Here is a 13,870-nt window from a genome sequence, read left to right on the forward strand (position 1 = left end):
AGCCGAAGGCACATGCTTAACAGACTGAGCCACCCAGGCACTTCTGAAAGCTAGAGGTCTTTTTTTTTTTTAAGTTGGGCAAGTATAGCATAGTACTAGAAGTGTAAATTCTAGAGCAATATTGTGTTAGTGACTCTAAACTTATTTATTCACTAGTCATATGAACCTGAGACCAATTTCCTAACCCTCAATTTCCTCGTCTGTAAAATGGGGCTAAATAATTGTCCACATCTTAGGGTGGTTGTAAGGATATATCAAGCATGGACAGCAGTGCTTGGGCCGTAGCAAATTCTATGTAAGCATTGTCATTGTTACATACTCTTCAGTTCTGAAGGAAACGGGAAGCAGATGAAATTTTGGGAAGCATTGTGATGAAAAAGTTCGATTCATTTCCCAGAGTATTTATCTATTTATGATTTTATTAGCCCCTCAGATTCTGAGACTACGCATAAAGCAGATAAGGCAAGGTGCTGGATTCTCTGTCTCAGCTGCACGCTTATTCCTGGGCCCAGCTATGATAGGAACAAACATGCATTTTTTTTTTTAAAGAAAATTTGATGTTTTACTACTGTTTATTTGCATGACTAACAGGTCCACAAAATGCTTGGGAGGATGGCTAGTAGTAAATGTTACTAGCATAGATTTGACATGCAAAAAAGATTACTTAGTGTGTGGAAAACCAATGACATCATCAGTAACAGATTTTTACTACTACATTAACAGTAAAGGTACACATCCAATAAATATGTAAAATTAACGAACAAAACAAAAAACCCGCGTCTTACTCTGATAAGACACACCAAAAGAAAATAACTAAAATAACTATAAAGTAGTGAGCTACTGACATGTGTTTTGACTGATAGCACCACAGACAGCACAGCTGAGGAATAGGTTGGACAGTTGTAATGACCGAGTCTCGTTCAGGGTAAGCGTGAGGCTTCGTTTCCCTGAGCAGGACCCAGAGTTTTGAGATAAAGCTTGAAGCCTAAAAATGATGATTTATCAGGCATTTCAACCGTTTTCTCTTTCTTTGCAATGTCATGGCTGAGAAGACAGGCTCCCAGAGTTGGGATGTTAAGATGGCTTGGCTTTGGAGAGATTTTTACAAAACTTTTGTATTCTCCCTTACTACGTAGGAAGAAACTGGTGAAAGCAAATTCGTTCCTTAGGGAAATATGTTTTTGAACTACGTTTTCTTTTAACATTACTTAAATAGCATTGAAATAGTATTTAAATGTTGTGAAAATATAGTATAAACCTTCAAGTATATTTTTGAAAGGAGAGAAGGCCACAACCCCAGCAAAATAACAGAACCAACTTCATTTTGACACCTTTCTCCAGTCTTCCACATGAAGAAACAATCTGAGATTGCAGTATTTATATCTGGCATACTATTTATTACCTCTTTTGAAATAACCGTGACACAATTTAAAACAATCTGAGATATTTACAAAACCCGTGCAGAGAGATCTCCTGCTCCTCCCAGTGGAGGCACCTGCTAGAACGGTCCAAACCAGGAGACTGACACTCACGCAATCACAGACCTTATTCAGATGACACCAGCTTTCACAGACACTTGTGTGTGTGTGTATGTGTGTGTGTATCATTCAAATTAGTTTGTATTTTCCTTCTACCCAAGAGTCTTTCATGTTCTATTGGTCAATATATGATTCATAATTACCAAGCTTTTCAACATAAAAACTACATAATCACCTTACAGAAGAAAATAGATAATATTTTTTAAAACCCGTCTAGCTGTGATTTCACTGTTCTAAAGTACTGGCATTCAATCATGAGTTTCCCCACAGCTAGAGGCAGAATTTGTATTATTACTTTTTAAGTTGAGTCGTTGACCATAGTCACTTCTTTAATGTCTGCTACTCCAGAGGACGGTACCTTCCATGAGCAGAGAATACCTTCTCTGTATTTGTCGCTTTTTCCTCACCCTGATTATTTGCCCTGGCACTTTATTGGGTATCCCTATTCTCTCTATATGATGTTTTATAGATATTTTTGAGTTAAGTAACTAGTGAGTAAATGTAAAATGTGTACCATCAAATTTTTAATGTGGCAACAACACCAGATTTACTGTTTAGCATATGTAAGGTCAACAACAACGAGAAGAAACGGCTCACCACCCCCGAGGTGTAGGTTAGAGGTGAGCGAAGACAAAGCCCTCTTCCTGGCTACGAAAATCCCATAATCCCATGTCTGATCTACATCTCCGTGGTACTCAGTAGAGCACGATTACGTTGAGGTTGGATACCATCTTGGTAATTTTGAGAAAGGCCTGGAAACAAATTACTGGGTTTTGGCAGAGTGTAGACCTGTCGTTCATTCAAACAGTGATTAGGCAAGCTTCTATAGAGAGGCTTGAACGTGTCAGGAGTGTGACAGGCTAAAAGACCTGGATTTTATGGTTTATTTGGAAAGAGACAAGAAAAGTCCTAATGACAGCAAGAAGGATAATTCTAGAGCGAAGCAAGCACAGGGAATGTCAGGATGACTTCTGGTGCTGGAGAATAATGCTGAGCAGCTGACAGTGTACGGTTCTTCAAGAATGTATAGTATTCCAAACCTGCTCATGAGTGGCTCTGCTTCACCTGTCATTTCTCCTGGAGCTCCTGCCCCCCCGCCACAGGAGAGGGAACCTTCAGAGCCTTTAAGAACTTTTGTGTACTTCTGAGGATGGGGAAACATAAATCTCAAAGCACTGATTGGAGCTTTTCCCTGGGGAAGCTGTTTTGCCTACAAAATTAATTACTTGCCCGCAATACAAACACTCTTCCAAAAATAAAAATATGTTTATTTTCTACAGAAAGCTGGTATCTCATTAAACGGTTAGGTCAATGCTAGTCTCTTTAAAATGCAAATGGGAGAGAAATAAGATTAAGGTCTTCTACTCACTTGTTTTTTGTTTTGTTTTTGTTTTTATTACTTTAGTGAACTACTAAACTTATTTTTCTTCCACTGCTTAGCAGAATATAGTGGGGCTATAAGAGTATTCTTAGAAAATGTTTAATGGGGAATGAGTTGAGACAGTGATTTTATTAGCTAGAACTTCTTGGGAAATGAGACCAGTTTTAATAGTAATTAGTGGACCATGGAACCACAGAAAAAGGGATCATAGGAGCATACCATGCTCAGTAACATTTGGGGATACTCATTTGCTCCCTCTCTCCCTTTCTTCTCAGAGGATTCAGATCTTATACCAACAAGTTCATCATGGGTTAGTAGCACTTAGTGGACTGGTCTGAGAACCTAAGTATCCTTTATAACACTGACTTGACAAACAAATGTGGTCTAGCTTCTCAGTCCCCAAATTTCAATTTGGTTTTTGGGCCATAGTGTAGTAAGAGAGACTCCTCAGCACACACACACAAGTATATAAAAACATGCTTCTTTTATAACAGCCTGAAATATAAGAGCCATAAGTAACCTTTTGATCATGCCACCACTAACCTTTAATGAAAGAAAGAAAGAAAGAAAGAAAAGGTGCTAACAGAGAAGGTAGCTGACTTGTAAGGCACACTGCTAGTTAATGAGTAGAGGAGCTAGACTTCGGCCAGGGCCCTCTACTTTTGTCTCCTTTAACTTACAGCACTTCTTGTCTATAATAATCAGGTTTCTCTAGGAAAGAGCCAACAAGAGAGAGGGATAGAGAGAGGTTAATTATCAGGAATTGGCTCACATGATTACATAGACTGACAAATCCCAAGATCTGCAGACAGCAACCTGGAGACCCAGGAAAGCCAGTGTAGTCACAGCTCAAGCCCAAAGGTCAGGAACCAGGCTAGCTGATGGTGTAAGTTCCAGCCCGAGTCCAAAGGCTTGAGACTTAGGAGAGGCAACAGTCCAATTCCCATCTGACTCTAAAGGCCTGAGAACCAGGAAAGCCAATGATAGAAGTTTCAGTTCAAGGGCAGGAGAAGACCAATGCCTTCTCATGCAAGCAAAGTTCCCTCTTACTCAGCATTTTTTGTTCTATTTAGGTCACCAGTTAATTAGATGACCTAAATATATTAGGTTGCCCCCCCCAGAAAGGGCAATCTTTTTTACTTAATCAACTGATTCAAATGGCAGTCTCATCCAGAAATACCTTCCAAGATATACCCAGTATGTTTGACCAAATGTGTGAGCATCTCAAGACTCAGGCCAGCTGACAAGATTAACCATCCCACAGTCCTCCTTTTCTGCCCCTAGAACTATCCGTCTAGAACACCTATCCCTATTCCCACATGCACATCTAGATCATCCCACTCTACACTTGTTTCTGATCCAAATGGAAGCAACTCTCAGCTCTCCCTAGTTCTATTCATCTCCTCTTAGTTGAGACATATTGACCTTAATAAGGCAAAGAACCTTCAGGGTTGTCCAGAGTGGAAATGAGGTGCCAATGAAAGGCTTAGAGCAGTAATTCCCGAGTCTGCCTCGGTTCAGAGAGACTTTGAGGAGAAGAGCAGTCAAGGGGCTTATAGACTCACTCCGTAGAAAGGCATTATGATGAAGGATATGTATCTGTGATAGACCCACGGAGCATATAGGAGTCATAAGAATTGGCATTATGTTTTAGAAACAGCAGATTTGTCCTTGACTGGAAAATTGAAATGGTAATAGTCAGTAAGAAAGAATTCTCCGTTCAGCTATGAATATATATCCCTACTGTAATAAACTGAAAACAGTTTGCATTGGGGAATTTTAGAACAATATGTATCCCTAAATAGTGAGTGATGTGTTTAATTAGGTAGTGCCTTGACTTTTCCATGCCCTGCCATTCTTCTGGAGTTGGAAGATACATTGATTTAAGGATGGCCGGGCCATGGGAGCACCAGAGCCAGATCTCAAGTGATCAAGGCAGGTGAATGTCCAGACTAGAATCCACAGTCCAGGTGAGGAGACCTTTAAGCTTTGGAGGACATGAATAGGCTGATGATGAGAAATCCAGGCAGTCAAAATAGAAAACATTAGGAGCAGCTCTAGTATATTGAGGAAAGCGAGGGGTTAGAGTCAAGCTATTATGGATTTGAATCTTTGCTTTACACCATACATGTTGTGTGACTTTGACAAGGACTTGTCTTTATTTCTAAGAAGCTGGATAGTAACAAATGAAAGACCAATGCCTTCTCATGCAAACAAAGTTTCCTCTTACTCAGCATTTACAATACATGAATGTATTTGGCATTAAAAACTAACACATGGGGAAATAGTTAACACAATGTCTGGCATGGAGTAGGTGATTAATAAATGTTAACTAAATCTGAATATTAAAAAGGTATGCATGTAGCAGAGGTCAGCAAGCCAGGGCTAAAGATGCCAGGTTACTTGGGTGTTATGTTGATGTAGGAAGGACAGCCAAGACTTGTCGTCTGAAGTATGGAAAGGACCAGGACTCTGGGTAAGGACACTCTACATTCACCTTATATAAATTGCCAGGGAAGCACCAGAAATAAGACTTTTTGTCTCATAACAACTGTAATTGAGAAGCTAAGACTCCTAAGAGCTTTCTCAAGGACACACAGTTTGCTAGGCAGAGTGGAAGATCTCAAGATCATTTGTCCCCAGAGCCTAGATCTTCCCCACAACACCTACTTCTCTTAAACTGAAAGTCTAGAGTTCCAGTTCTGGGTGGGATGGAGCAGGTTCACTCCATCCTGTCTCTTCCTATTGAATGCAACATAGAGGCAAACTATAGCACTAAATACTTGAATTAAAAGAAAGCAAGACTGCAAGTCAATAATCTAAGCTTCCACCTTAAGAACCTGGAAACGTAAGAGTAAAATAAACATGAGGCAAGCAGAATAAAGGAAGTGATAAGGAGTAGACATCATTGAAATTAGGAAAAGAAAAGCAATAGAGAAAATCAGCGATATCGAAAGTTGTTTCTTTGAAAAGGCCAATGAAACTGATATACTTCCAGTGAGACTGAATAAGAATAAATGACATAAATTTACCAATATCAGGATTGATAGAGGAGACATCAGCACATACTCTGCAGACCTTAAATGGAAAATCAGGAAGTTCCATGAGCAATCATTGAGAGCTTGGGAAAACAACATGACCTTTTTTTAAAAATTTTATTTTATTTATTTATTTGACTGGCAGAAATCACAAGTAAACAGAGAAGCAGGTGGGGGTGGGGAGCAGGCTCCCCGCCGAGCAGAGAGTCTGATGCAGGGCTTGATCCCAGGACCCTGGGATCATGACCTGAGCCAAAGGCAGAAGCTTTAACCCACTGAGCCACCCAGGCGCCCCGAAAATGACATAACCTTAATTCTTAGATCTGTAAAATGATATTGTCATAAGTAATCATGAGAAGATGGTTGCAAGGATTAAATTAACATAGAGAGAAAGAGAGATAGTGCTTAATGAGGCACCTGATATCTGAGAGGTGTTCCACCAATATTTCCACAATGGACAACTGCCAAATGTGCGGTGCTGATCCCACCATTGAGGCCAGAGGAGGCCAGGGAGCTCCATGGCCAGGGGAGATGAGGGGAACATATATGCACGGATTTTTCCTAGAATAACTGAGGCCTGAAGTGAGGCTTACAGACCACGACTGCACAAATGCGAGGGAGAAGGGGACAGATGAAGGGCAGGAACGGGTCCACGGGGAGCTCCTGGGGTAGGAGGAGAGCACCCCCAACAGAGAAGATCAATAGTGCAGAGGGGTCTGGACATAGACGGTTCAGGTGCAACGGATGTCACCTGGGGCCATTTCTAACTGTCCCGAATCCCCGTGCAAGGAGTCTGGACTTGACCCCATCAGCAGTGGGAGGACAAGGTACACGGCCATGGATACGCAGGCACTTCCCTGCTCATCTATAATCTCTGTGCATTTTGGGTTTGGAATCACATACCTGCGGCATACAGTTTCAAGATTACGCTCATGTTTACTTCTTCCTCCACATTTCACAGATATCCTTTATTTTTTGTTGGTGGGTAAATACCTGCAGGTTTTCACACCTGTTTCCCTTTCAGGAGAATGCAAACATAAAACAAAGTAATCAGTTTCTTTACTGACAGGTGGATGTTTAGTGAAGTTTCATGGTAATTAAAACCATATTCTAAATATTTAAATAAGCAACATAAAATATGAAAATAAGTTTATATTCAATAATTCGGTGCACATTATTCAAAAATATCAAATGTTTCCCTAGAGCCTTTTGTTTGATTAGAGAGTATGTGAGCCTTCAGAGCACGGACTTACGAAGTGAGCTGTAAATTTACAGCTCGAGCTGCTCCTAGGTAACCTGCATTGGCATCGGACTCCAATCTACAAGAAAAACGTTTGGATGGAAGAAGGAATTGACAAGTCTCGAGGAAACTGGTTTTCTATTAGAATTACAGAAATCTTCCCTAAAAATATAAATAGTAGGATAATGTCAACTACTTGTAATGGGCAGAGAGCATGAGTTTTGAAAATTCAGATGGCTAATAATGCATATATTTGTAAGTTTTATGTTAAACCAAGCAATTCTGTTTATGCGGCCATTTCTATTCCAGACCAAATCAGGAGATAAATGTGACAGGGATATAGAGAGTTGAGATAAAGGGCGGGGAGGCTGCCCTCCGCGTGAGGAGACCGTGACCGCCCAGGTGATGGCCGCGTACTGCCTCGTGCTCTAAATCGCCTAGTGTTTGCCTCCCAAGTTGTGCTACACAGAAATGGGGAAAGTCCTCCTCTCCCGATCCAGGATAGGTGGCGCAGTTCAGGCCTTCAGGGATTTGAGATCTTTCTTTCTCCTCTGGAAGAGAAAATCAGATGTCTTTTCCAGGAAATCAGCTTTACTAATCAGAGCACAGAGTAATGCCTATTTCTCTATCCCCCATTAGCAGTGTATACCGTATGCCAGTTCCAACTATCTTCTCTCGCTATATGTATGTATGTGTGTGTGTGTGTGTGTATATATATATATATAGTGTATATAGTATCACTAAACATGGAATCTCTTCTAAGTTACTATGACCACTCAGTTCCACTTACATACGATGTCAAACTGTTACCCGGAACAGGGTGGCCGGTGACTCACACCATCCAAACTCCCAGGGCATGGACACTATGTAGCAAAGCAGTAATTCCTGTTGACAGACTCTGGCCACACCATTCTTGACACTGGGCAAATGAGCCAGGCCAAGAGCGAATCAAAAGCAGAAACAGGTGTGAAATCACCTTCCTGCCTCCTGGGATGAATGCTCTGTACACTGGAGGCAATGCACCTGCACTATTGTTTCGGAGGAAAAAATAGCTTTTAAGAGCAAATACTCGTGAGCCTTGATAGAGACAAGCGACTCCTGTGTAATTTGAGTATAAATGGGTCCCTTTCTTTTTCTTCTTTTATGATGGTTTATAGTATGTTAACTCTTTGAGGAAATGGCTCTCAAGTTCAGTTTAAACATTTAACTCCCACTTGCTTTAAATAGTGAGGGGAGAGGAGGCTTGGGAGGGATCTAATTTCTGGAATGGCCACAGGGGACCCCATAGTGCTGTCTGTCCCCATTTCTTTGTGACCATGAGGTTCTTGGCTTGTTTCAGTGCTCGCTGATCTCTTCTGGCTGCTCTGAAGTGACCTCCGTCCACACAAAACCAGATCGCACCCCTCAGAGGATCCGTAGACAATGTTATGGTGAACACCTGGGGCCCATCCTCAATACGTATTTCAAACTAGAACTCTTTTTTTTTTTTAAGATTTTATTTATTTATTTGACAGACGGAGATCACAAGTAGGCAGAGAGGCAGGCAGAGAGAGAGGAGGAAGCAGGCTCCCTGCTGAGCAGAGAGCCCGATGCGGGGCTCGATCCCAGGACCCTGATCATGACCTGAACCGAAGGCAGCGGCTTTGCCCACTGAGCCACCCAGGCGCCCCAAACTAGAACTCTTAAAGGCATTGGCACGAAATCACAGGAATTCCTGCTTTTTTCCTATGCTATTTTAGTGCCTTTTAACATATAAATTTTTATAGGTTGTGTTTTTTTGTCTTGATAGCTTTTTTTTTTTTCCCCTTCTTCTTCTTCTACATACAGATAAGCTTAATGCCCCCTGGGTAGTGGAGGGCTATGCCAATCGTGGATTCTCACTCCTGTGCTGGCCTGAGCACTCCACAGTGGGGACCCCTGACTCCCATCGCCACCTGTCCCCTTGGCTCTGCCCTGCTCCGAGTAGAAACTGGGAGGAGAGTGAGACGAGGATAATGAACCATAAACTCGCATTTACTGAGTCAGACTCGGTCCACAAGACAGATAATGGTCTAAAATTGCTCTGGAAATCCTCTTTACCTGCCTCATTTATTGGATTTGAGTTCCTGCCTGGGGCAAGTTGCTTTGTTCTCCATTTCTTCCTAAGCCAAGGTCCTGCCTTCCTCTGATAAATTCCTAATCTAGAAACTGGAACTTGGATCCTGGAAAGTCCAAGCTTTGGGAGAGAAAGGCAAGCTCTTGTTTCTGCTGGTCCGAGCTCCTGAGTGTGACTTGCCCATGGGATCTGCTTTCCAATATGAATTCCTGGATCTCATTGCCAACCACTTGCCTAAACTTTGTTGTCCTTGCTGAGTCCTTTGAACATGTTTCGTGTTTGTCAGAATGAACTCTCCCTTGGCTATGACAGGTACCTTCAACACCTGCCCACGGGGACATAAGCACCTGTTCGCAGTCTGTCCATATCTGCTCTGGGAACCCAGGTGTAGCCTGACCATGACTTAAGTGACATTCTAGCTGGACACTCTTTGCCAATACTTAGATAGCCAATGTCTAATTTTCTCTAAACCCTATTACTGTGATAAACAGATTATAAATTAGGTCACAATGATCTTGATATTTCTAAATCAATCACACCTCCCCTGGGTCTCCACTGTATGCTAGGTGTGCATTAGACATTTGGGATGGACAAAGGAATGGTAGTTGCTTTTGTCCTTGAGGATCTTGCAAAGTATGGTCTGCCTAGCCCAGATTCCAGCTCTGTCAGCTCCCGTGGGGGTCTTCGGGCAGGCTTAAAATGATCACCCTCTTTGTTTTCCTATTTGTGAAAAAGAGATAATAATTCTTACCTCTTGGGGTCTTGAGAGAAAAAAATCAAATAGTGTATCTCATGCCATGATGATTTTCCTATAGCATCGTTCTGGGGCAGCCTCACTTCCTAGAAAGGCATTAGTTTTTTTTTGTTTGTTTGTTTGTTTTGTTTTTTTTTTATGTAGAATGAATTGTTGGATCCTTGTGGACCAAAGGCTTTTACATTTAAAAGTTTTCTGACTCTAAGTGCCAATACAATTTCTTTCAAAAAGTGAGTACGCTAAGCACTTACAGCAGCACCATCCAGCGGCACCTTCTACAGTGAGGGAAATGTTCACTCTCCGTTCTATCCAACATGGCAGTCGCTCGCCTCCTGTGATGACTGAGTGCTTGAAATACGGCTGGTAGAACTGAAGAAACTGACTTCTGATTCTGTTCCATTTTAATTAATTGACATTTAGGCAGACTAGCCAAGGAACAGACTTACTTTATTCTCCTGTGTTTATGAACCAAAGTGGAGTGGGAGAGTCTTAGCATAAGTCACTTTGGATGTCCTCTCTTTCAGAAGTCAAAGTGCTACCCTCAGCTAAAAATATGCACCCCTCCTTTTGTTCATGCTGCTAGGGAAATGAGAGAAAATTGAATAAAGATACACAGGGCAGTTTCCATACTTCTGTAATTTCCCCTGAATTGCTCACAAAGTGACGATTATTTTCCTCCCATTAAACAGGGGCCATCTGGGGCATAGATATGCAGGAGGATAAAAATGTGACTGCACAGAACCTATTCTTTAAACATGGATTTGTTCTTTTGTGTGGTGTGGAGGACAGAAGGATTTTCTGAACTTCTGTGGGAGCACCCCGGCATCTTTATCTCTTTCACATCTGCCGCTGCACGGAATTGATGGTAATCGGGCTTATTATTATGGTGTCTTCCTCCACTTAATACAAGGCCATCTGGGGTTTGTGTGGTAGGGGATGGATTAGCATTTTTTTTTCAAGTGCTCTTCTTCTTTAGTAAAAATATTTTACGGAAATTATTTCAGAGAAAGGATTATGATAATAATGATGATAATACTAATAATAGGGTTATTATGTGAAATCTCCTTTTTAAAAAGCCTCTAGTAAGCATAATCCAGAGCAGGCAAGGCCAGGACTTGAACACCTGGCCTGGCCTCTGGAAGCAGCCGTGCGCAGCTCGCGCGGCCTCCGGGCTTCTCAGCAAACCAAGATTAGGACTGTGAATTGAAAACGGAGCAGCAAGATGGTGGAAGGACCATCAGACACAGAGTCAGACAGCTGGTCCAGAGTCGAAGTCTATCCGCTCTGCCCGTGGGTCTTTGGGCAAGCTCAAAACTAACGACCCTCTTTGTTGTCCTATCTGTGAAAGAGGGATCCTAGTACTCACTTCGGGGGGGTCCTTGAGAGAATCAGACCGAAGAGTGTGGGTGAGAACACGTTGCACAGTGCTTGCTCTGTGGTCTTGGTAAATTTTCAAGTAAAAATGAAAAGAATATTAGAATGCAAATGCCCAACTGAAGTGGCTTTTCAGTTTCCTTATTTCTTGACAGATTATCCCAAGAGCAGTTAATATTAGAATCCACGTAGCATTTCTACATTGTGGGGTATAATTAGCTTAAGTTATATGTTAAATGCCAAGAGGTTGGGTGAATCTAAAACCTTATTTAAATTGGTTCCTAATGTATGCCTATAACACAGTGATGCACGGTGATAAGAACAGAATTTGGAGTCCTACAAAAATGTCTTTGAGTTATTGGCAGAGGGCCCTTGAAGAAGCCATTTGTCTCTCTTAGCTAAGTGTTATTTACAGTACTAGTTGCTTGAGGAAGGTATGTCTCATGTTTATGAAGAAATTATTCCAGTTACATAATTTAATGTAGAATGTATTATGCAAAGGCACATAGTAAGTGCTGGTTTTAATATCTGTGTATATGATAAATTATATATGAGCTATATGAGTAGAGTGTATATGGGTATGTGATAAGTTATATACATATATATATATATGTATATATGCAGTGTGTGTGTGTGTGTGTGTGTGTGTGTGTGTGAGAGAGAGAGAGAGAGAGACAGAGAGAGAGAGAGAGACTCAGTTCTCCTTCCCAGCACTCTGGTACAGCATTGTCTTTCTGTCCTGTGGAAATTATGTGGATCTAACGGGCTTGACTTTCTGATGGCTTGACTTCCCCAATAAGGTACATAACCTTTCATCTCATCTTAACCGCACTGCTTTCCACTTATGGACTGTGGCCTCCTCCTTCGCCATCTACTCTGTTACACCGGATGTCCGTCTGAAAGGACTTCTCCTTCCTGAGATCCTGCCTGGCTCTGGGACGCCATCTTTGACAGGTGGATTTAGAATGGTTGCATACATGAGAAACCAGACTTTGTTTGGAAGACACTGAACTAAATAAAGGTACATTGTTTTCTAATAACATATGTTAGCCTATATTTTAACTTGATGAGAAAATCTCCTTTAAGATTAGAAACCCAAATCTGTTTCCTTACACAAATATTTATTTTACTCCATTGTGTAGGCATGCGCCTCTGATATTATAGCACTGTCTAGAATAGCATATTTGCATCTGTTTAGCAAATTAAAAAAAAATGAGAGTCTGGAATCCTATATTCTTGGCATCTCTTCCAAGATGAAAGGCATTTCTCCTGCTGAACCCCTGTGCCATGCTCTGAATCATGGGTCTGACCAAGGGCTGCTCAGAGACTTTGAGATGTTAGAGCCAGAGGGAAAATGAGATTCATGGGAGTCTCAAGACTTTCTTTACAGATCCACTCCTTTCTCTTCCCTTTCTGCTCTGAATCCCCAAAGTCGACCCCTGTGGGCTGCCTTTCCCAGGCCCCCAATGCCAATGGCGTTCAGCTCAGTCTGGTCACCGGGAAGCCCTCCTGGAAATGGAAAGTTGAGATGAAGGCAGGAGCCAGCTCTGGTTGTCTCTTTCTCTCCAGGGTGGCAGCCCTCACAGTAGTCGTGTTCTCCAGTGTTGAGGTCCTCCACTGGCCGACACTTCCCCGAGTGGCCCCTGCTCTCCTTCAGTGTCACCTCATTATTGTGTTCCTCTATCTTAAGCCAGGTGGTGGCTGTCACCGGTCATGCCCGGGTTGGACTTGTTCTAAGGGGCAGAGCTGCCAATCCAATGGTTCTTGCATGCATGACACTGAGTCTGGGAGGAATAATAACACTAATGTGTGTCTGTGTCTATAACTTGTGAGTTGGAGCACACATAACCTCTGGTCTCACTCTCTGCAAAGGTGTTTTGTTTGCTAAAAATATGACTGAATGAAAGAATTAGTTGATCACTGGGGAAGGACATCACATCAGTGGCCGTGAGGTTTGCCTGTGCACCAGTAGGGATAAACATGCATGGAGAACAAGGGTTGCGTGAATGAATGAGACACTATACTGTGTGTTCTTTACAGCCTCAGGTTTGTGATGCAAGTTGCCACCCACTGGTAGCTGTGGATTTTTGTTTACACTCCGGTGTTGATTTGCAACTTTACTTTGACTTTGGGCAAGTTCTTCCTTCTGTGTGGACCTCTCTTCTCACCTGTAAGATGTGGGGGTTCTCACAGCACACAGGCTTTATCATGAATGTAAAGGTGACCAAGTAGAGTGGCTGCATGTTCTACTCTAATGAGAAGGACACTGGACTAGCCTGCGAGCCTCGGGGGACAAGAGCGCTGCGATCCCGCTAGTGGTGCGGGTGATGGGGACACTTGCCGCATGTCTGCCTGGCCGGAGCTGTTCAGGGCAGACCTGGTCTGAAAATCTCATGGAGAGATTTTCCAGCTGGTAAATCTCGGACTCATTACAAACAGCCTTGCCTCCA

This window comes from Mustela erminea, chromosome 7 (assembly GCF_009829155.1).
Source record: "Mustela erminea isolate mMusErm1 chromosome 7, mMusErm1.Pri, whole genome shotgun sequence".
Taxonomy (NCBI): Eukaryota; Metazoa; Chordata; class Mammalia; order Carnivora; family Mustelidae; genus Mustela; species Mustela erminea.